We start from the raw sequence: 23,736 nt of genomic DNA, 5'->3' as shown, positions 1-23,736 counted from the left end.
AAGCGTCTAGTCTCTGGAGAAGAGAACTGGCTAATGTGTAAATCATCATCTAATGAAGTAAAGGAAGAGCTCACCAGAAGGCTGTCTTCTAGAGAAATTCCCCTGCTACACACTCATAATTCCACAGCGATCAGGAGCTGTTTTCCTTTTCGTCTTTAGTATAATCTCTCTAGCAGGAAAGGAACTTAGTTCAGTAATCTTTACAATTCCACTCCATCCCCTGTCTTCTTGAACACACGAAGAAAGCAAAGACCAGGAATTATAATAGTTTGATGATCCTTAAAATAATGTCTGCTATTGCAAATTTCTTTAGTATCAATTTCAAAATCGATATTGTGAAATTGTATTTGTCTCATGTCACAAGCAAAGGCACTCCTTTCCTATGGCCCAAAATAAGAGCCACATGTAGAAAACTTCCTTTTCTGCGTATCACAGATCACCATGTCAGAGAAAATAATTATAGAGGTAATAACTGCTACCATACATGAGGACACTACTATATGTTCACCCTTTTTTAAATATTGTCAATCCTTACAATAGACTTTCAAATTTCACATATAAGGAACCAAGATTTGAAGAAATCAGATGATCATCCACACAGCTGGCAGGTAGTGGAAGCAGGATCTTCTGACTCCTAATATCACGTAACCTCACCCTACAGCCCTATCACCCTAGTAACCTGAATCATTACATAAAACTCGGAAGCAGGGCTTCACTTTCACACTTCCTGAGCTTGAATCCCAGCTTCATGGTGGTGTGACCTTGCAATAAGCAGTTTAATCTCTCTGCACCTCAGTTTTCTCACCTGGTAAATGAGGTTAATAGTAGTGCCTACCCTATTGGGTGGTGGTGAGAAATTAATAAGATAATGCATGCAAAGCCTTAGAATAGTGCAGGCACCAGAGGAAATTCTCTACAAATGTGCACTATTACTAATATTGACCCTTGCAAGAATCTGCCTTATGTCCCTCTCTGCCCCTTCTTTGGTGAAACAGTGCCAGCATATGACAAGAGGTTGCATATTGGTTGGCCTGCAGAAACCTTTTTTTAAAACTTTTATTTTAGGTTCAGGGGTATATGCGCAGGCCTGTTATGTAGGTAAACTTGTGTCACAGGAGTTTGTTGTACTTATTATTTCATCATCCAGGTACTAAGTCCAGCACCCATTAGTTACTTTTCCAGATCTTCTCCCTCCTCCCACCCTCCACCCTCCGTTAGGTCCCAGTGTGTGTTGTTCCTCTCTACCTGTCCATGTGTTCTAGGCATTTAGCTCCCACTTCTGAGAACATACGATATTTGGTTTTCTCTTCCTGCATTAGTTTGCTAAGGGTGATGGCCTCTACCTCCATCCCTGCTCCTGCAAAGGACATACTCTCATTCTTTTTTATGGCTTCACAGTGTTCCATGGTGTATATGTAACACAGTTTCTTTATCCAACTTGTCACTGATAAGGATTTAGGTTGATTCCATGTCTTTGCTGTTGTGAATAGTGCTAAAATGAACATATGTGTGCATGTTTCTTTATGGTAGAACAATTTATATTCCTTTGGGCATGTACCTGGTAATGGGATTGCTGGGTTGAGTGGTAGTTCTGTTTTTAGCTCTTTGAGGAATCACTGCACTGTCATTCACAATGGTTGAACTAATTTACACTCCCACCAACAGTGTGTAAGTGTTCCCTTTTTTTTGCAACCTTGCCAGCATCTGTTATTTCTCGACTTTTTAGTAATAGCCGTTCTGACTGGTGTGAGATGGTATGTCATTGTGGTTTTGATTTGCATTTCTCTAATCAGTGATATTGAGGTTTTTTCATATGCTTTTTGGCCACGTGTATGTCTTCTTTTGAGAAGTGTCTGTTCATGTCCTTGGCCTGCAGAAACCTTTAACACACAGTGACAGAAATATACTTGAATAAAACATCAATACATCTTCAAATAAAAACAAACTGAATAGTACAGTATAATAATATTAAGAAATTAAGGTTAGGTGTGAACAAAGTTCAGTGTTGAAACTCGGATGACCACAGCAGACCCTGCTGGTGCCATGTCCACTTCCACTCTTGGCGGTTACCATTTCCATGTGCACAGCCTCATCTCTAACGGCCAATTCCCATGCCGTTTTTCTGAGAACTTTCTGAAAAACTGTTACATGTCAGACACTGTTCTAGGAACTGGAGCCTGTTCTTTCCTAGTGGGCACCAGGCCAAAAGCACCGGAGAATCAACACCCCCTAGAAGCAGTGCTCAACCTTTGACCGATGGGAGCTGGATGATAAATACCCCAGCAGCCTCATCCTTCAAGAAAGATAATTCTTAGGTGTGTTCTACACTGTCTCCTGCAGACCCCAGTGGAAGTGAGCTCCAGCTGCCCACACTGGTAACTGCCTTAAGAGCACACTATTCATTGGTTTCCTTGCCTTTTCTGGCTCATCTCTCCTCCTCTAACAGTGCTTCCTGGGATAACCTTCCAAATAAACAGGTTGTATTTGAATCTTTTATACAGGTTTGCTTCCGGAGAACCCAAAATTAAGACAGTGATTTTTATAAAACATGGCCAATTTTTACCCCTTTAACCTTCACCATCAACTACAATGATCCTTATGTCTGTACATCCCTTTCACATCCAGGATCTCATTGTACCCTCAGTCATCCAGGAAGCAATCCAATGCTGTGAAGTAGATAGAACAAATGCTACTGACCTGTTTTAGGATGAGAAAATGGGGCTCAGAAAAGTGAGATCAAAACCACATGGATAATAGAGACAGAGCTGGATAATATTATAATGCCAACATGCTGACTCTACATTCAGGAATGCCTTCAAGGGCTGGGTGCAGCAGACACCTGTCAAGCCCTTATTCAGTGCATACAACTCTGTCAACTTCCCCTCATAAGAACAGGAAGGAAGGAAAAAAATCAGAGCCTCTGTTCTTCAGTAATTTATTTCAGCACACACACACACACACACACACACACACACACACACACGCAAAAGTGTCAGTTTGGTTATTAAACTGCTCAGAGGAACAGCTTTGGGAATCACTTACCAAAATTTTAAAAATCCATGCCATTCTAAAAGCCTCAAAGAATAATACTGATTTCTACCTAAGACTTTTATAGCTAGGCAGCAAAGTGATTTTACATGGCATATCAGATAGCAAAATTTTCTACAAATCTCCCTTAAACAATTATTTACCTTTGTCCTCACATCTTTATGTTTTATATGAAGTATATTTCTTAGAATTACCTTCTTTTGAGTCTTTGACCAGCCTCAGCTCTATTCTTAAAAACGTGACATTATGAATGGTTACTTCTAGACCCAGCAAGGGCACACAAGTCAATTCACGCCTTGGTTCCTTTGTTGAGTTTGCCCAAGGCAGAGGCATTGATGACATGGTTGGAACTCTTGGGTTCTTGCAACATGACATGCTTTTCAACCACCTACTTTGATAATTAGTCCTAAGGAAACTTGGCTCTAGAACTTCTTACGTATTAGAATAATAATGGCAGAACGGGTATCAGATCTCAGAGAACCATGTTATGTGATTTTTTTTTTAAGATCTTAGTAATACATTTCTCAATAGGACCAGAAGTTTCTGTTCACAAAGTATGAAAGCTCAAGGGGCTGATGTCTGGTGATTCAGTCCAGTGGAATCAGACTTCAGAATTTCACAGACCTGTGAGTTTTTTTAAGTGAATTATATTGTACCAAAGTTTTTATTCTGCCATGATTCAAAAGATCTAATAACTTCTTATCCACTATCACTATCTTGCATAAATTCACCCTAAAAGATATTATGGACATGATGTCTGATTAAGAGACTGTCCCTAGGAAAATGTCCATATATGTATATACTTGTAAGCATAATATACTTATATATTACACATATATATCCTTTTTAAATTTTACCATGCATCAGTGAAAATTTTAGTACATGTCTTTAAAGTGTTATAGACTAGTATTTAGGAATTATTATGCTAACCAACAAGTAGATACAAGATAAGAATGGACTATTCTTCTCTACTGGTTTTGCATTTTGTCAAAACCAGGATCAAAGCCAACAACAGTAACTAGCTTGCACTTCCTTTAAAGCTGAATTATTTATGCTTTGTTCTCTCACAAGAGTGTGATATTCAGACCCGGAACACAGCCTTGGGACACTCATATCCTTTACTGCTGATGCAGCTATTTGGCTATTATTTTAAAATAGGAAGCAACAGAGATTCAAACAGGTATAGTCACTTGCCCAAGATCTCGACACGGCCAATCCAGGGCAAGACATGCCTGTGCCCTTTGCCTCTAACACTGTACTCCCTTACACATCACAAAACCAGAAACAAACTCCGTAGGAGCCCTTGACATTAACACTATTTGTCCACCCATGCAAATGATTTGGGGCACCTGGAGATATCCCACAACTGAAGTACATCTCGGGTTAGTTTGTTAGCTTACGATAGAAGGGGCTGGCCTTTTCTTTAAGAATCCATCCTTTCCCATTGGTTCATTCTTAGCAAGACAACTGAATCACATCCCTACAGACTGAGTATAGTACTCAGAAATAAAAGTACTCCACATGGTGACCTGAGAAAATGATTCAATGGTTGAATTAAACAAGTCACAGACATCAGTTTGCTTTTGTTAAGTATAATGTCAATCTTAATATTCCAGTCAGATGACTCATGCTTTTCACCTATTCATTTCTTTCAGCTCAGGAGCTATGATGGCTAAAACATGCCTGGTTATACAAAGCCAGTTGATTCAGGAGTACTGGTAGTCAAGATTAGCCTTGCTCTGGGAGAGGTTATTTTTTCCTATATGATATGGCGCTTGATGAAAACAATTAATCAGATAATTATAATTATGATCATGGATATTATTAGACTTTTTGGAAGCAAATTAATAAATTGTTGTGGTGTCATTTTCTTAGCGAATTACTTGTTTGGAGACAATATACTTATTTTTCATGGAAGCAAAAGGCTTTCATGAAAAGTAAAGTAACGTGCTGCTTTCAGTGCAAACAAAAGATTTCAGCCAGGGAATCTGTATATTTCAACTAAGTGTAATCTGTAAGGATACATTCTGTCTTCAAAGGAAACCAAAAGATGAACCAGGTTATATGGGGTGACAGGCTATGTGCAGCCATACACCAATTCCTAATAAACACACAGAGAAGGGAACAGCCACTGAATCCTTGGCAAGTTTCTCTCTTTCTAGTTCAGAGAGCTTTCTGCTTCTACATGTGGCTAAATAGCAGTCCCTGTTTGGTCTAGCATCAGGGGACAGGAAATTTTGGGTGGGACCTGGGTATAGTAGTAGCTCAGCAAGGAGGTGCAAGAAGAAATTGGTGTATTTTGATTCAAAAAGAAAAACTGTGGTTTGTAATCCAAGTTCAGTTCACTGAGCTCAGCCAAATGACTGTCAGAACCACATTGCATGTTCCTCCAGGAGCCCCACCCTCATAATAACTCATCCATGAGTCACTGGCTGCCCCTACTGTGAAGAAATGCCACAGGGCACACCACGCTGTGATGTCAAAACACACCTCTGTTATTGGTTCATTCCTGTGCAATTTAGGAGACTAGCCTTTTGAATTTTGGTCAGAGACTCAAAATTCCAGAACCAACTAAGTAAGCTGGACTCATCAAATTTTCTTCCACCATGAATATAAAAGAGATTTTAAAATGACTAACCACAAATCACTGTGAACCACAGAATATGGGGGCTCCCTGGAGATCTATTTACCACACCATCTTCCAATGGCCCTTTCAAGAACCACGCCTGATCAGGCTATCATTTGTTTAAACTCATCACTAGCTTCCCATGTTAAGATCAAAGCTGCAATCCTTAACACAGTTTACCAGCCCTGCATCACCTCCTCAGCCTATTCATTCTTACATTTGTTCCTTCATTCATTACATATTTATTAGACCCTTGTTACATGTCAGACACTGTTCTAGGAACTGGGGTACTACCAGCAATGGACAAAGTGGATAGAGGTCCTCCTCCTGGAACTGATATTCAGCCATGCCTGCCCCTCACTATCCATGAGCTATCCCTACCGCACACCCTCCTTGCCATTCGTCAAGCACTTCCTTCTGCCTGGAAGACTTTTTATTCCTGGTAAACTCCTACTGATTCTTCAGATTTTATTTAAAACTTCATTTTCTTTGGAGAGGACCTTCTCTTTTTCTGAACTAGGTCAGATCCCATCCTATAACCACTCCACAGCACTCTTAATTACTTATAATTTTCCTTTTTCCAAGTATTGTTCATCCATATTTCCTTCCAGACCAAGGGTTGGCAGCCTTTGATAGATAGTAAATATTTTCAGCTCTGTAAGCCATTCAGTCTCTGTTACAACTACTCAACTCTGCCACTGTAGCAGAAATGCAGCCATAGACAATACATGAACAAATGGATATAGCTGTGTTTCAATAAAACTTTATTACAAAATTAGGCTGTGGGCCATAATTTGCCAACTTCTGAACAATGGAACTTCCTATGATGATGGAAATGCTCTATAAATGTCCTGTCCAGTAAGGTAGCCACCAACTACATGAGAATATTGAGCACTTGAAATGTAGCTAGTGCAATTGAAGATCTAAATCCCTAAACTTATTTAATTTTAACTATTGAAATTTAAATGTAACTAACGACATATGGCTAGCAACAATTGTATTGAACAGCATAGATCTAAACCGTGAGAGCAGGGCCTCTGTCCCTCTGGCTCACACCGTTTCACCTGAACCTAGCACACTAGCTGGCACAGAGTTGGTGCTCAATATATAATTTTGGAATGAATGAATGAACAGATGTATAAATATGAAATAAATTATCAAACTCTTTGTCTCCTTTTCACCACTGCTATGACACTTGGTTAGACTTCTTGCTCTCTAGTCTTAAAAGGTTCTATTTTTGTTCTATTTTGCACATGGTTTCCCTCCACTAGCCCATGACCTCCATGAGGGTGCTGTATGACACTACCCAAGTGATCTTTCCCATGCCCAACACGGGTACATGCACGTGGAAGTCAAGCTTTGCGCAGTGTTTGCAGCTACTAGTATTCACCTGAGAAGGAAAAAGGCTAAGTCCCATGGCTACTCTATTTCTGAAAAATGTTCCAGTTTGTCATGTCTGAAAGATCTAACTTTTATGTTTCTTTCGGGCTTCAACCCTGGTATGTGGATTTCAGAGGATCAACTTAGTCCTGTCTTTTCCCACTTTGTAACCTTAGGCAAGTTGCTTAATGTCCTTGTGTCTCTCTTATTACGTGAAGATAATTCTAATTCCATTACAGTGATCCACCGCCTACTTCTTTGGAATAGCATGTAAGTAAATAAGAGCATGTCCATAAAAGCTTTTGAGTACCTTAGAGATAAACATTGTTTTCACATGGCATATTATAATTGGTCAAAAAGGTGGTAGTTATTCTCAGAGATATTAAACCAATAGTGCATTGTTTTCTCTGATTTATCAGAATAACTTAATAAAAGCTCTGTGTTCCTCAAGTGAGCCAGCCAGTTATAAACAAGATCAGAATAATGCAGCCATTGCAGGATGGTGAAGGATAGCCACTTAGCTCTAAAGCTGAAGTAAGTCCAATTGACTTAGAGCCTCCACCCTAGCTGTCATTCCAAGTGGGGTCCAGTTTACAAATATTTCTGCCCTGCATTTCTTCTGCAGTTCTGATAGGGGAACATCCAAATGAAAGCACACTTTTCTTTCACAACTACCTGAAAGACAAAGTCTGGCTTATCCTGCTATCAAAGGCATTCCATTATTCAATTCCAGTGGACTCTATACAGTTTATCACCAAGTATATACCATTCAAGGCCCAGCCAGAGGCCAATGCAAGGCCGTGTTCCCTCATTTCCACCCACCAATGGGTGCCCACACTCGTCCTCCTATGCTGGAAAGTCTTTACTGCCTCTCTTAACTTTCCCAGTCTTGGCTCTCCCTCATTCACTCATTTCTTCAGCAGATATTCACTCAACACTCTGCTGGGGACTCAATTTAGACCCCTCCATGCAATCCTGCCTTTTGTGGGAATCCATCCTTCACTCACCACTCTGGCTGCACCTTGCTGAAGCCTCGGCCCGCCTCAGATCCTCACTGTTTTGTTGGCTGACTTCTCAGGTGGTGAATGGGAAACTCAAGATGACGGGAAAATAATTAACCTCTTATGAACTGACCTGATTAATCAATAGAAAGGAAGGGCTGGAGTAGCTAATATAGGAAAACTTGACCCCTCAAAGATTCCATATTTGTAACTTATCACTCTCTTTGACTTCTGGGGTCAGTGAAGCCTAACACTTACAAAGGCATGCTCAATCAATCCAGAACTAAGACTTGGGTCTTCTACAGAGTTAATTTTATATTTAAACTTCCTCAGACCTTGATTTGAATTTTGATCAGACCAGGTGTTTCCTAACACAGACATTTCCTTGAGGAGGTAACTTGGTTCTCAGACTTCTACCAAACCCTTCTAAGCAAAGGTTAGAAAGGAAAGAATTTAACAATATTCTTATAGTATATATGTATTAAGGTAATACTAGGTGTCACGATACATAAGCCACCAAATCCCAATGGCATAACCCAATAGAAATTTATTTCTATTCATAATAAATCTAATTGGTAATGATAAGAAGTAGGGTTGGGAGGTGGTAAGGACTCTGTTCCTCACATTTCTTCAGAAAACCAGGCTAACAAAGTTCTGGAATCTTTAACGTGTAGCTTCCAAGGTCATCTCGGCCATCAACATTCAGATGGCAACAGGGAAGAGAGGCTTTTATGAGCTAGGCGTAGAAGTAACACACTTTTCTTCTACTCACTTCACATTGCTCAGAACTCAGTCATATGGCCACATTTGTCTTCAAGGGATGTCAGAAATGTAGCCTAGCTGTGAGGAGGAGAGGTAAATGGATTTGGTGAACAGCCAGTCTTTGTCATACCAGACAATAGTGTTGAAATATTTAAAAGATAATAAGAGATAATGGAAGCTATTATTTTTCAAGTGATCTTTCATTTTCTGTTCTTTCATTAATGAACAGAAAATATTTATTAAGTGACTTGCCTATTAAAAAATCTTTAAAGTATTATTGTAATACAAGGTGGTGAGTGTAATGATGGTGTTAGGCAGTGAGAGCATCCAGCCTGGAGCTTTTTAGGAAGTGAAGCCAGAGCTGTGTCTTAAGGCAGGCAAAGAGTGTCTGTATGTGAGGTGGAGGTGAGGGAGAGGTGAAAGGGGAGAACAGTTGGGAAGAAAGAGAAGAAACTGAAGAAATTACTGAAAAGTGATGGTATGAAGAAAGGCTAGGAAGGAATAAAAAGCAGGGTGTGAAGTGAAAGCCATTTGATACTGCATAAGCAATAAACGGAAGGTGGAACATCAGAGATCAGGCAGATTGTTGTCTTCTGTACCAAATAACTAAGCTCTATACTGAAAACTAACAATTCCCAGAGAGAGTTTTTGTCATGACATAGGTAGATTCGTATGAAAGGTCAAAAAAAAAAAATGTATTTGATATGTGTGCTGAGTTTCCCAAGTTAAATGGTTTTTCACTTCAGTATTGCTCACAGCACTTAACAAGTTGATTCAGTCAGCAAATATTTATCCCACATCATGTGTGAGGCCATGTGCGGACACTGGGGACACAGTGAGGAATAAGAGAGATATTGCCACTGACTGCTACATCCTAGCTTTTGACATGAAAATCCCCAGCATCGGGCAAAAGTACATTTTTTTTTTTTTTCCAAAACTCTTTTTGTTGATGGCCATCTCTAGGGAGCAGATTAGAGTTAGACCTCCTGATGGTGTCCCATAATTCTTGTGGTCTTTATTACTTTTAATTATCTTTTGTCCTCTAACTGGTAAATTTATTTTCCAGAAATTATGTCTGCAGAGAGTGGCTGAAAACATCTACATCTGGGGAAAGATGCCAACACACAGATATAGGAAGTACAGAGACCTTCAATAAAATTTAACCCAATGAGAAACTTTACCATCACACATAAAATTAAACTATCCCAAATCAAGAACTAAATAGTGTATCATTTGTGTCAGTTCTACATGTAAATACATACTTTTTGTTATTCACCAAAAAAAATGCTGTTATAAATGATGGTTGGATGTTAGAGCTAGAGAAAGAGTTGTCCAGCACCTGCAGAGTTGAGGAGTCAAAATCAAATAAAGAGCCTACCCAGGAGGTGATTGCCGTGGTCCAGGAGAAAGGTGATGGGTATCTATCCTGATGTTCTCAGTTCTATATTGGGGATCTTTCTCTCTATTCATTGCTACTGTACCTATCATTCCACTCCTCAACTGGCAAGCCTTTGATCAATTCTTCCCTCATTCACGAAACCTCCCTTGCCTTTTCCAGCCAGTGTTAGCTTCATGTTCCTCCCAGTTCTCACAGCTGTTCCCTGAACATCTCTCTATGTACCATTTGTCAGCTTTCAGTCTCTCTGTGGACATTTCCTGTCTTCTGGCAGAACAATTGGTAACATGGACACTCAATGAGACTTGGTTTAGTGTTGAACTGGTAAGAAAATAATGACAATAACAAAATATTTCAAATAGATTTGGTGCTGGAGTTTGGATGCTTTCGAAAAAGTAAATTTTACTATAAGTTGTCCTACATATTGGTAGATTTCAGTGGCCTGAACAACTTGAGTTGACTGAGCAACTAGATTTCTTCTACTCCAGCCATCCTACTTGGTTCTGCTAAATAGGAGCTTTCTTGAAGCTTGGATTTTATCATGTGAAACACTGTTTTACTACAGAGTCTGCTAATAAACTGCCAACAGGTCAATGATTAATTACACCAGGTGCCTTCTGAAACAAAAATAAAATTATCAGGAAGGTGCTGTGTCCAAATAAATTTATCAACCAATAAACTGCCAACCGGTCAATGATTAATTGCACCTGGTGCCTTCCAAAACAAAAATAAAATTATCAGGAAGGTGCTGTGTACAAATAGATTTATCATACATGACTATATACATGTAGAATCAAGTGACACACTAAAAGAAGCAACCCTCCTATTTGTAAACAAATGATCTGGGCTGAGACTTGAGTTTTATAAAGCATTTCTAAACATTTGTATTTATAAAATACATGTCATAAAGCTATTGTTAAAATGCTCATTTCTTAAAATCTCCAGACAATTTAGAGAAATTAATTTACCATAATTAAGTAAGGCAAATTAAGTTGTATTATATGCCTTTCCAAGTAAGGTAGAACTGTACTCTCATCATTCTTGTATCATTCCATTTTCATGATCTTTGGTGCTATATCACTTGTATAACTTCAGTCATATCTAATTGACATTCCAAAGTATTGCAAAGAGAAATAAATGGCAGCTTTGAAATCAATCAGACATTCAAATGTTTTAGACTAAAAGCAGAGTTTTCTACTGAGGAAAGAACTGAATTTTACCAACAATTAGGTGATGATTTAAAAAAAATACATGCTAGAAGTGCATAATCTATACAGTTGACCCTTGAATAACACAAGTTTGAACTGTTAAGATCTACTTATACACTGACTTTTTTTCAATAAAAGTTACACTGAGTGTGCCTCTCCTTCCTTCCTTTCCACCTCATCCACCTCTTTCATCTCTGCCACCCCTGAGATAGCAAGACCAACTTCTCTTCTTCCTCCTCCTCCTCAACCTACTTAGTGTGAAGTCAGTGAGGATTAAGAACTTTAATCGAGACCACGGTGAAACCCCGTCTCTATTAAAAATACAAAAAATTAGCCGGGCGTGGTGGCGGGCGCCTGTAGTCCCAGCTACTTGGAGAGGCTGAGACAGGAGAATGGCGTGAACCCAGGAGGCGGAGCTAGCAGTGAGCCGAGATTGAGCCACTGCACTCCAGCCTGGGTGACAGAGCGAGACTCCAACTCAAAAAAAAAAAAGAATTTTATGATGATCCACTTCCACTTAATGAATAGAAAATACATGTCTTCTCCCTTATGATTTTCTTAATAACATATTTTTCTCTATCTTACTTTATAAGGATATAGTATATAACATATATAACATAACAAAATATGCAATAATCTGCTATTCATCAGTAAGGCTTCCCATCAACAGTAAGCTATTAGCAGTTAAGTTTTTGGAAAGTTAAAAGTTACACATGGATTTTTGACTGCACAGAAGGTCAGCACCCTTAACCCCTATGTTGTTCAAGGGTCAATGGTACTACCAATCAGGTTAGGGCATTCATTAACCAATCAGAGTTGATTTGGGACATAAACAACTGAGATGAGTGTATCAGTGTGTACTAGATAGCCATCAGTCCTGCCGCCTCTACTGAGACCCATCAGTTAGTCTCATATTTAGTTTACAATTTTTGTTACTCTGATGGGAACTGACTGATGGATCCTTTCCACTGCAAGTAATGGAAGCCTCAAATGTGGGTAGATTAAAATGAGGCTTTTGTTATTCTCTCATAGCAAGTCTAGTATTGGGTAGTCCTTGGCTTTGTTGATTCAGTAACTCAACAATGTAATTGAAAACCAGTATTTTCCATCTCTTCATTCTACCATCTTTTGTGCATAAAAAAATGCCTTCCCCTTATGGCCACAGGAAGGTTGCTGTAATTCCAGAAATCCCAACCAGACACAACAATGCCTGGAGAAAAACAGGGACATTTTCCTTTTTTTTCCCCAGCTATTTTTATTCTTACATAAAGCCTTTCTCAGAAGTCACCCAATGGACCTTCCCTCACTTCCCATTGGCCAAGACTGGTCTTCATGCCCATGTCTAAACCAGTCAATGGCAAGACTACCATGGCTATCTTGGACTAATTATGCTTTACCCCCGAGGCTAGAGAAAGGTCACCTTCAACTGAACATCAAGGCTCTTCTTGCAAAAAATAAAGAATATGACCATAAGGTAGACAATCAACAGTCTGCATCACGTAACAAACCCCACCAGATGATCTGTTTGAAAGGAGAATTTGTGGTCTTGTAAAGCCACACTTGCACTCAAGTCTCAGTGCTATGCTCATGAAACCCAAATTAAGCCCCATTTTTATGTTTCATTTCTTCTGTAGTAATGACAGTTGGACCACAGGGCTTGTTCAGAGTCTGAGGGAGAAGTGCTGCTATATAACTATGAATGAAGTGTGAATCTCTTACAATCTTTGAAGGCTCATCTCCTACAACAGAACATTCCTTCAGGTTATCAAGAATAAAATGAGTCTTAGAGATGCAGAAATATTTTAGATGGGTGGATTAATCAGGATAAATAATGCTAACTGCTGCAACAGAAAAGCCATAAGTCTCACTAGCTTAACAATGAGTTTTATTCGTCAAACATGTAAAGTTCATTGAAGACCAGGCACCACTTTCACCTTGTAGCTTTTCCATCTGGATCTGGTGGTTTGCAAAATTCAATAGTAGAGGAAGAGAGAGATGGATGAGGCATACCAGCTCATGACTGCCTCAGCCCAGAAGTGACACATGCCATTTCCACTCAGAGTCCATCAGCCAGAATGAGTCACATGGCCTACCATAATTGCAAGAAAGGCTAGGGAATACAGAGAAAATTATGAATATATATATATATATATCTTCATTATTAGCTGTATTCTGTCTGCCATATGGTGTGTAAAAATCATTTTCACCATTGATAGATTATTGGTCTGTAGTTTTCTTTTTCTGTGATGTCTTTGTATAATTTTGGTCACCAAGGTAATATAAGGCTCATACAATGCATTCAGAAGTGTTTTTTCCTTCTGAATATTTTAGAAGAATTTGTAAAGAATAGGCATTAATTCTTTAAATGTTTGGCAGAATTCACCAGCAAAGACATCTGGGATTGGGCTTTTTCTGTGGGAAGTTTCAAATTATTAATTCAATGTCTTCATTTTTACAGGTCTATTCAGATTTTCTACTTCTTATTGAGTTGGTTTTTTGTATTTTGTGTCTTTCTTAGAGTGTCCATTTCATCTTAATCCTAATATGTTGACATATAATTATTCATCGCATTCCCTTATAATCAGTGTTATTTCTGTAAGGACAGCAGCAATGTCCCTCTTTCTTGATTTTAGTAATTTGGCTGTTTTCTCTTTTTGTTTGGTCCATCCAAGCAAAGCTTTGTTAATTTTGTTGATGTATTTGAAGAGCCAACTTACTTCTGTTATCTATTTCATTAATTTCCACTCTAATTTTTGTATTGTTTTCTGTTTGATTTAGCTTTAGTTTTACTTTTTCCATGGTCTTAAGATAAGGTGATAAGTCATTGATTTAGATCTTTCTTTTTAAAATATAGGCATTGGAGCTATAAATGTCCTGTTAAGCACTGCTTTAGCTATATCTAATAAGTTTAGGTATACATGTCTTCATTTTTATTTACCTCAAAGTGTCTTCTAATTTCACTTGATTTCTTCTTTGACTCATTTACTATTTAGGAAAATGTTTAATTTCCACATATTTGTAAATTTACCCATTTTTTCTGTTATTGATTTCTAATTCCATTGTGGTTGGAGAGAACATACTTTGCATAATTTCAAGCTTTTTACATTTATTGAGGCTTATTTTATGACTAGCTGCAGAATGTTCCATATGCGCTTTAGAAAAATGTGTATTTTGCTGTTTTGGGGAGATGTGTTCTACAGATATCTCTTAAGTCTAGTTGATTTATACTATTCTTCAAGTCTTCTATTTTCTTGTTGGTCTTCTGCCTACTTATTTTATTTATTATTGAAAGTAACATATTAAAGACTCTAATATTATTATGAAATTTTCTACTCTATTTCTATCAGTTTTTACTTTGCTCTTTTTGGGATTTTGATGGTAGGTGCATATATGTTTATTATTGTTACATCTTCCTAATGAATTAATCATTTTATTATTATAAAGTATCCATCTCTCCAGGAACAGTTTTGTTTTAAAATCTATTTTGTCTGATACTACTATAGCAATTTCAGCTTTCTTATGGGTGCTGTTTTCATGATATATCTTTTTCCATTCTTTTACTTTTAACTTGTATGCATCTCTGAATCGAAAGTGCATCTACTCTAGACATTTTAGAGTTAGATTTGACTTTGTTTTCATCCAGTTTGACAATCTGTACTTGATTGGATCGTTTCATCCATTCACATCTTCTGTTATAATTGAGATAGTTTCATTTATGTATTTTTGCTTTTTGCCTTCTGTATATCCCATATCCTTTTTGTTTATCCATTCTTAGTTTAGTGCTTTATTCTGTGTTTTAAGTGAATATTTTCTAGCATGATATTTTCATTATTTTAATAATTTTTCACTTTTTTTGAGTTTTCTTAGTTGCTCTAGGGCTTACCATACATATGTTAATGTACCAAAATCAACCGCAAATTTATACAAACTTAAATCCGTGATATATAGAAATGTTACTTCTATATAGCCTACCTTCCATTTTATGCTATCACTGTTATAATATGACATCTATATATTTATAAAATTAACAGTACAATCTTATAAATACTATGTTGTACAATTTTATGTCTTTTTTAAGAAGCTAGAAAAGAAAGGATGCCAAATATATAAGTGTATGCATGTACGTGTGTGTGTGTGTGTGTGTGTGTATACATATTGAGAAAGAGTTTGTTACATCAACTTTCTTATTTATCTTCTTATTTAACATTTCTGGTTTTATTCATTAGTTGCTGTGGACTCTAATTGCCATGTTGTATAATTTCCTTAATTCAATATAGTTTTGCTCACATCCAATTTCTTTGTGCTGTTATTGCATAATATATGTCTATATATGTAAGTTCAACAATGAATTTATACATATTGTTTTATACAATTTCTTTTAAAATTATTTAATAGTAGTAAAGGGAAGGGACGAAACTTGTATTTATACTTTTTTTTTTTTTGACAGAATCTTGCTGTGTCTCCAGGCTGGAGTGCAGTGGTGCAATCTTGGCTCACTGCAACCTCCGCCTCCCGGGTTCAAGCAATTCCCCTGCCTCAGCCTCCCAAGTAGCTGTGACCATAGGCGCAAGCCACCACACCTGGCTAATATTTTCGTATTTTAGTAGAGACAGGGTTTCACCATGTTGGCCAGGATGGTCTCGATCTCCTGACCTCGTGATCCACCTGCCTCGGCCTCCCAAAGTGTTAGGATTACAGGCATGAGCCACTTTAATAATTTCATAATCACCTTTGCCTGTGCCCCCCCCTTTTTTTTTGGTTGGATTTGAATTATTGTCTGAAGTCATTTGCTTTCAGTCTGAAGATCTTCCTTTAGTACTTCTTGAAAGGTGGGTCTGCTATTAACAGATTCTTTCAGTTTTTGTTTATCCTGAAATGTCTTTATTTTGCCTTCATTTTTGAAGGCTAGTTTTGCCAGCATGAGATTATTGATTGACTTCTTAAAATATTTCTGCATTTTGAATATGTCATCCCGCTGCCTTTTGGCTTCCATTTTTTCTACTCCGAAGAAAGCTGTTCACCTTATTGGGGTTCATTTTTATGTGATCAATTGTTTGGCTCTTGCTGCTTTTAAGATTTTCTCTTTGTCTCTTAACATTTTTACTATAATATGTCTGATAACAGATCTCTTTGCCTTTATTCAATTGGATATCATTAAGCTTCCATAGGTATGATTAATGTTTTTCATCAAATTTAGGGAGCTTTCAGCCAATATTTATTGAAATGTTTGTTCTGTTCCTTTTTCTCTCCTCTCTTTCTAACACTCATAGTGTGTGTATGTTGGTGTACTCAGCGGTATCCCACATGTTTCAGAGGCCTTGTTCATTTGTCTTCATTTTTTTCCTCTGGTTTTTTGTTTGTTTGTATTTTGTATTGTAGAAATTCCCCTTCTCTATCTTCAAGTTTTCTAATTTTTTGGTCTTCCAGTTTAAATCTGCTGTTGAGCCCCTCTAGTAAGTTTTTGTTTCTGTTATTACACTTTTCGATTTCAGAATTCCCACTTGGTTCTTTTTATTGTAATTTCTATTTTTTAATTCTTTATAAATATTTTATATTTGATAAGACATTGCCATCATACCTTCTTTTACTCGTTTAACATGGTTTCCTTTAGTTCTTTATATATATTTGTAATAGCCATGTGGCTGTATTTACTAAGTCCAACATCTTGGTCCTTCTCATAAGCAGTATCTGCTGTTCTTATGTAGATCACATTTTTCTGTTTCTTTACATGACTCGTATTTTTGGCTTAAAACTGAACATTTTAAATAAATTGTAGCAACTCTGAATACTAATCACTGCCCCCCTGCCCCCACCAGAGGATTGTCTTTGTTGTGTTTGCTTATTTTTTTAGCGACTTAGATGAGCTATTTTCATAAAGTGTATTTACCTCACAGTGTAAAACCTCTAAGGTTGCCCCTTAGAGAGTGCAGACTTCAGCATGTCATTGAAGTGACAGTGGTTTTAGAAACCTTCTATATGACTGTGCCTTCCCAAATCACTCTGTAAAGCTATCTTCCTCTGTTGGTATCACTCCCAACTGTGAGTACTACTTGCTGCCTGATTGCTCTATTGGTTTTGACAGTGCCCTGGGGCATAAATTGCTTCACAGTCTGATCCAATTAAATTCAAGATCCTTGGTACGTTTAGCCTTTGAGGTTTATTCTGATCTTAAGAGGGCTCTTCATAGCTATCAATTTCCCTGGTTCTCTCTGGCTAAACTACCTACATGAAGATTAGCTTGTTGCTTTTACCGAGCTACCAGTCTCTTCTGAAGTGCTTGCCACCAGAATCTCCACTGTTTTCCAGAGCACCCTTTAATCTTGAACTTCCCTACTCTTTGTACCAAATAAAATAAGTTATCTTGGGGAATGCTCTGGAGCTCTCTCTCCCACTGGGCAAAGCCAATGAGTCACTGCTTCAGAGCTAGGGAAAGGATAGTAGTTCTAGGTGGGGCAATACCTTCTGGTTTTCTTGGCTTTCCTCTTCCACCGTGGAACCTCTATCCTGCTAGTGTGCTGGAGTAAGGGTAATTGGGGCCCCAGTATTCTCAGCATGCCATGTCTGATACAGAGTCTCTACCCTACAAGTGGGTGTTCATTAGAGGAAGTAAACCCTCAACCTCTCAGCCACACTTGCACAGAATTTAGCCTCTGCAAAACAGAACTGAGAGTGATAAGAAATGATGGTAGCGTTCTCCTCTCAAAGAAATACCATAAAACCCTTGCCTGAAGCAGGCAACAGGAAGCCTCATCTTCTTGGCCACCTGCTCAAAGTAGAATGTTTCTACCTGCTGAACTGGGAGGTAAAGGGAGAGAGTAGGTCATGGCTCAATGCCACAGACTGTCAGTGTTCTTTTTTGATATTTAGTGTATTTCCTTAAATAAATATTTCTTCATTTGCTATATGCCCTTAAGACAATGTACAAATACTTTAAAAGTTATATTTTTATAATTTTTACCAGTTATGCTTTATTTCTACTGTGAAGATGATCTCTGAAGCTCTTTATGCCACCAGCAGGGAAATTGTCTACCTTCCATAGATTTTTAACCAGGCTCCTATGTTTGAACACCATATAATGTTTAAAGTAAATCTCTTATTCTATAACACTCACAGTGGTTCTGTTTCCCTACTCAAAACCTAACTGCTACAATGTAGGCAGAGACTTATTCTTAAACACCAGTATCCTTGGAAGTTTGTGTTCTCCCTCAGAGAAGGATCTATGCCAATCTTGATCGTGATGTGGAAAACCCCAAAAACATTCCACTTCAGAAAGGAACATGGCCCTCTCGTTAGCTCCAGTGCTCTAGATTTCCTTTGCCATTTCATCCTCCCTGAGCCAATCTTATCCCTAATCTTCCTGCCCTTGTACAGCAACTAAGGCCTGAAAGCCTCCTCTTCCTCCTCATTCTCATCCTGGACTAACCTAGCAGTGTAATGGAATGTGTCATGTTGCATGGGCTGCCTCACTCTGAAAACAAAAGTCTGTTTGTGAATGGATGGTGAATTGGCAGCATTAAGTTGGTTTTAGATTTGCTCATCCTTTTGTATCATAACCTAAAGAGCTAGAGCACAAGAAGTGACTGCATCACACATTTTTCAAAGTGCTACTGAGATAGTCTGCGTCCCTGTGGCCAGGACAGTCACAGGTGCTCTTCATCCTGTATCTCTCAAGGGGTCATGTTCCAGGAATTATACTGTCTCTTACCGTTTTCTACAATTATGCTTAATCTATTAAATATTTTTCTAAGCTCCTATATACACTCAGTCTTTATTGCAAAATAAGCAACTCCCCTCACTATTAGTAACCGAAGTCACCACCTTCTCTCTGTCCTCTTCCCTACCACTATACTTCTTTAATAAGTCGTCTCAGCTCCCTGTCCCATTGCCTTCACATTCTCTCTTTCCTTAAGTCCCTGCAGTCTGATAAAATTGCAGGGATAACAGGCTGATAAAATTACTTACTCAAGTTTTCTTGTGAGAGTCCCCATGTACAGTGGTCTTGTTGAACTTCAGTATCTCAACTTTGTGTCACTCTTCAGTCTCTCACCTCTTCCTCCCTCTCCCACTTGCTGTCTCCTTAGAGGACCCTCATTCTCCCTCTTCTCCCTAGGTATTGATACATTATATTCTTTTTTCTTGTTTCTATTTTTTTTTTTTTTTTTGAGATGGACTCTTGCTCTGTTGCCCAGACTGGAGTGCAGTGATGCAATCTTGGCTCACTACGACCTCTGCCTCGCAGGTTCAAGCAACTCCCCCTGCCTCAGCCTACTGAGTTGCTGGGATTACAGGCGCCTGCCACCATGCTTGGCTAATTTTTGTATTTTTTAGTAGAGACGGAGTTTCACCATGTTGGCCAGGCTGGTTTTGAACTCCTGACCTCAGGTGATCCACCCACCTCGGCCTCCCAAAGTGCTGGGATCACAGGCGTGAGCCACCGCGCCCAGCTGATACATTATATTCTTGATCAATATACCCTAGGTCAATGTATATCCTTGGTCTCATATCTTTCTTCATGAGACTCTTAGTCCCTTTTGCTAGAGTCTGGACAAATCCAGCAAGGAAGCCATATATATCCTTGGTCAATATATATGACCAAGAGAAAATATTGTCTTTCTCTTTTTTCTCAAATATGTCTCTAAAAGCAGCATTATCCATTCTAATAGTTTTCATCTATCATCTCTATTCAGAATATTTAACAAAAATTGTAACATTTAATGAGTTTTTGTATTGTAGCAGGTAACCTGCATATACTATCGCACTTAGTTTTCAAAAATGACCTTTACTAGCCCCGCTTAGCACTGGAGACGTTTGAGGCCTCGAAAAATTAAGTGACTTTCACAAGGTCACACAGGCAGCAAAGGAAAGTCTGACCCCTGAGCAAATCATCTTCATTGTTATGCTCGACCACCCAGCAACACCAGACTCCAGTTCAACCTCCTCAAGAATCACTCCTGATCACCCAGTGTGATGTGGTCCCTTCATTTGCATCATCCTATGACATTCACATTTTGCTCTATATTATGGTCATTTATGTCCCCACCACACACACACACACACACACACACACCCTACTGCACTATCAATTCTGGAGAAAACATACTGTATTTATTGATTTCATATCTCCTCTAATGTTAGCCTAGGACAGCCAGTAAAACAGCTACCTATTGAACAGAAGAGTAATTGTCTGTAAAGGGCTCCCTGCATATTCCAGCACCCAGTTTATTTCCAGATATGACAGAAGCACAGGAAGTAAACAAACCCTTGGATGTCACAGCATCCCAAACGACTAGATACTGTAGGCAATGTGGCTGAGGATCTGTTTATTTTTAAGGCTGCAAAAGAAAAGGTAGAACAAGCCAAAGTGTATTACAAATAGCAATGCTTATCTGCAGTAATAACAAGTGCTTAGTAAATGCAAACTTATTAAGCAAGATTTTATGCTTCATTTACTTTGATAGGATGAAATTTTATATTTCAAAATAACTATCCAACAACAGATTGAGGAATTCCTCCTGGGAGGTGTGACTGACTTCAATTATAAGTAAAAGAATATAGTAAGTGAGTCACTAGCTGTCTCTTAAGGAGACCAATACATTTCCAGATAGCTTTTTTCTCTGTGAAGGTATCACATTTTTCCTCTGCCAAACAAAATTAATTGACATTAAATTAAAAATGTATCCATTTATATGAGAGGAAAATAGATACTGGTTTGGGCTGATGGACGTTGTTGAAATTTTCTCCTTTGTGTTATTACTTTCTTCCAGAATAAGTCACAGGGGCAAGTAAATAGTTACATATAGGCCCAGTCTGTGCAACCAACTGAGGGTTTTATTTGCATCTAGGTAGACCATCTGTGATGTACAGTGCAGGGTTGCCTCAGAGCCAATTCAAGCAGAAACAGCCTATGGATTTCAAGAGAAAGGTGCCACTTGATTTGGTTACATGTGAAGCTCAGAAATGAAGATGGGGCCAGGAAAGGAAAAAGAGAAAACCTGCTGATTGCCACGGGTTGGACTTGAATGTCCTCATGTTTTCCGTCTTTATGTACACCCACACAACTTAGCCATTCTCCAAGTCAGCCAAAGGGGTTAATTTGTGAGCAGGTTAAATTAAGGTTCTGAGGTCACCCCACACTGGGTTCTCTTTATTCACCCTTTTTCTTCTGTGGTACCCAAAAAAGCACTGTATCCACAAATTCTGTCCCAAACCTACTGCTCTTCCCTCTTTATGATTTGTACCTTATCGCATTCACCTTCAACCATGACTTAAACTGTGGCTCGTAGTAATTGACTCAGTCAGGGTCTTTCTTTTCTCCTATGTTCCTCAGAGCTCTGGGAATTTATGCAGGCAATCGCCACCCCCAAATTAGCATGTTCTGTGCAGGCTCATGTCTTCTCTCCAAAAAGCAGCCCTCCTTCCAAGTCCTTCTTTCTTCTTATCAACAATACTATAGTGCTCCTTGCAGATAGTTTTCTTTTTCCTCTTCCTTAACTTCATATCTAATCAGTAAAAGTTCCAACATGTCTTCCTTCATGAGACTCTGAGTCCCTTTTGCTAGAGTCTCGACAAATCCAGCAAGGAAGCCAATTTTGTGTCCCTGTGATGCAGAAGGATGTGGGAGGTGGATCTTAACTGGGCCAGGAAGTCACCTGGAATTGTGGAGATCAATGTAGTCTAAAGTTCAAGTGCAGAACAGAGCCAAGGAAGGGAGCCAAAGGTTTGTACTAAAATAGCATAGCAAGATCAACCATCCGTCAGACCTACATGACTGGGGTAAGGACGTAGTTAGAGGGAGGAGTAGGAATGGGGTCTGTCTTGTTCATCTTTGAATTCCCAGTGCTATACATGTTGCTTGCTCAGGGAAGGCATGCAACAAATGCCCTATATACAAGCCAAGAGTATAACCTCTCATTTACCTTTTACTCAAGACTGCATATTAACCAATTCTCTTCCATTTTCATTAGCTTATACCATCAAGTAGTGTTTGGGACGACATGCTAGACAGGAACATCCACCTATGTTAGTTTGGGGTATCTATAGAGGTAACCTGAAATAATAAATAAATAAGGAGGCAAGCCATTGAAATAATATTTTGTGGTGTTTTGACTTAAGAATTCAAATATTAGATATCACTATAAAAAGGCTTTTAAAATGTCTTTAAGAATAATAATGTAGAGATTTAAAATATTCATCTAACAGACTGATTTGCTTTTTCATCTATTTTTGTGGCTTGGGATAAAACTTCCAGTGACTAAATCACAGAGATTCCAAAAATTCTGCTTCTCATATAATGTAGAGGGAATGAAGATAATATGCTCTGGAAAACAGTGTTGATTACAATGACAAAGACTAGGAGAATCGCCAAAACAGTATTTCAAATGTACATGATTTAATATCAGAAATCATTCTAAACACATATATATATGTATAAGCTAAATTAGTACATTAAATATTAGTAGAGATCTGACAATTTTTGTAAATCACTAAAAGTTATGTATCCCAAGTATTCAAAACATTTTTCGTGTGTCATCTCATTAAGAAACGGGAAATCTGCAGATTGATTTATATTTATTGAATGAAATAATAAATGAATGTATAAATATTTATTAAGGACTAAAACAATTAAATATTAGCATTAGAAATACGTATTTACTAATCAATTGACCAGATGTTGTTTGAGCTACACTGTGCAAATCAATTAAGCAGTCATCAGAATGGTTTGGTGCTAAAATTCTACTTTCTACTGAAAAGTGAAATAAAACAGAAAATTTTTTAAACTTTTTACTATGAAAAATTTCAGACATACAGAAGAGTAGAAAAAAACACCTATATACTCTCCATCCAGATTCGAGAGTTAATGTTTCTCAAAGTTGCTTTATGTTTTTATGCAATTTTGACAAACCACTTTAAAGAGAACTACAGCTATTATAATGCTTTGCTCCTTAATACTTCAGCATGCATCTACAAAGATTAAAACATTATGTGATGTAACTAAAAATATCTCTATCTTTCCTAATAAAATTAATAATTATTTAATAAGAATTTAATAAGAATAACAGACTTTAACTGACAAAGATCAAAAAAGACAAAGAAGGGCATTATATAATGGTAAGGGGATCAGTGCAACAAGAAGAGCTAACTATCCTAAATGTATATGCACCCAATACAGGAGCACCCAGATTAAAGCATAAAGCAAGTTCTTTGAGACCTACGAATATATATGGTCCACATTTGGATTTCCACAGTTGCTCAAAATTTGTCTTTCGCCTGGTTTTTCACACAAAAATTAAAGAAAGAAAACAGAATTTGATGAAG

At 38.0% G+C, this 23,736-nt stretch overlaps 1 protein-coding gene across 7 annotated transcripts in view; it reads left to right on the top strand.

Annotated features, from left to right (window-relative positions):
- SPTLC3 (serine palmitoyltransferase long chain base subunit 3) overlaps positions 1-23,736 on the top strand; it is a 170,985-nt gene that overhangs the window by 15,734 nt on the left and 131,515 nt on the right. The window lies entirely within an intron of this gene.

Source organism: Symphalangus syndactylus, chromosome 24 (genome assembly GCF_028878055.3).
Source record: "Symphalangus syndactylus isolate Jambi chromosome 24, NHGRI_mSymSyn1-v2.1_pri, whole genome shotgun sequence".
NCBI classification, from domain to species: domain Eukaryota; kingdom Metazoa; phylum Chordata; class Mammalia; order Primates; family Hylobatidae; genus Symphalangus; species Symphalangus syndactylus.
The sequence above is the reverse complement of the archived record's forward strand: the minus strand, read 5'-3'. Positions and strand labels throughout refer to the sequence as shown.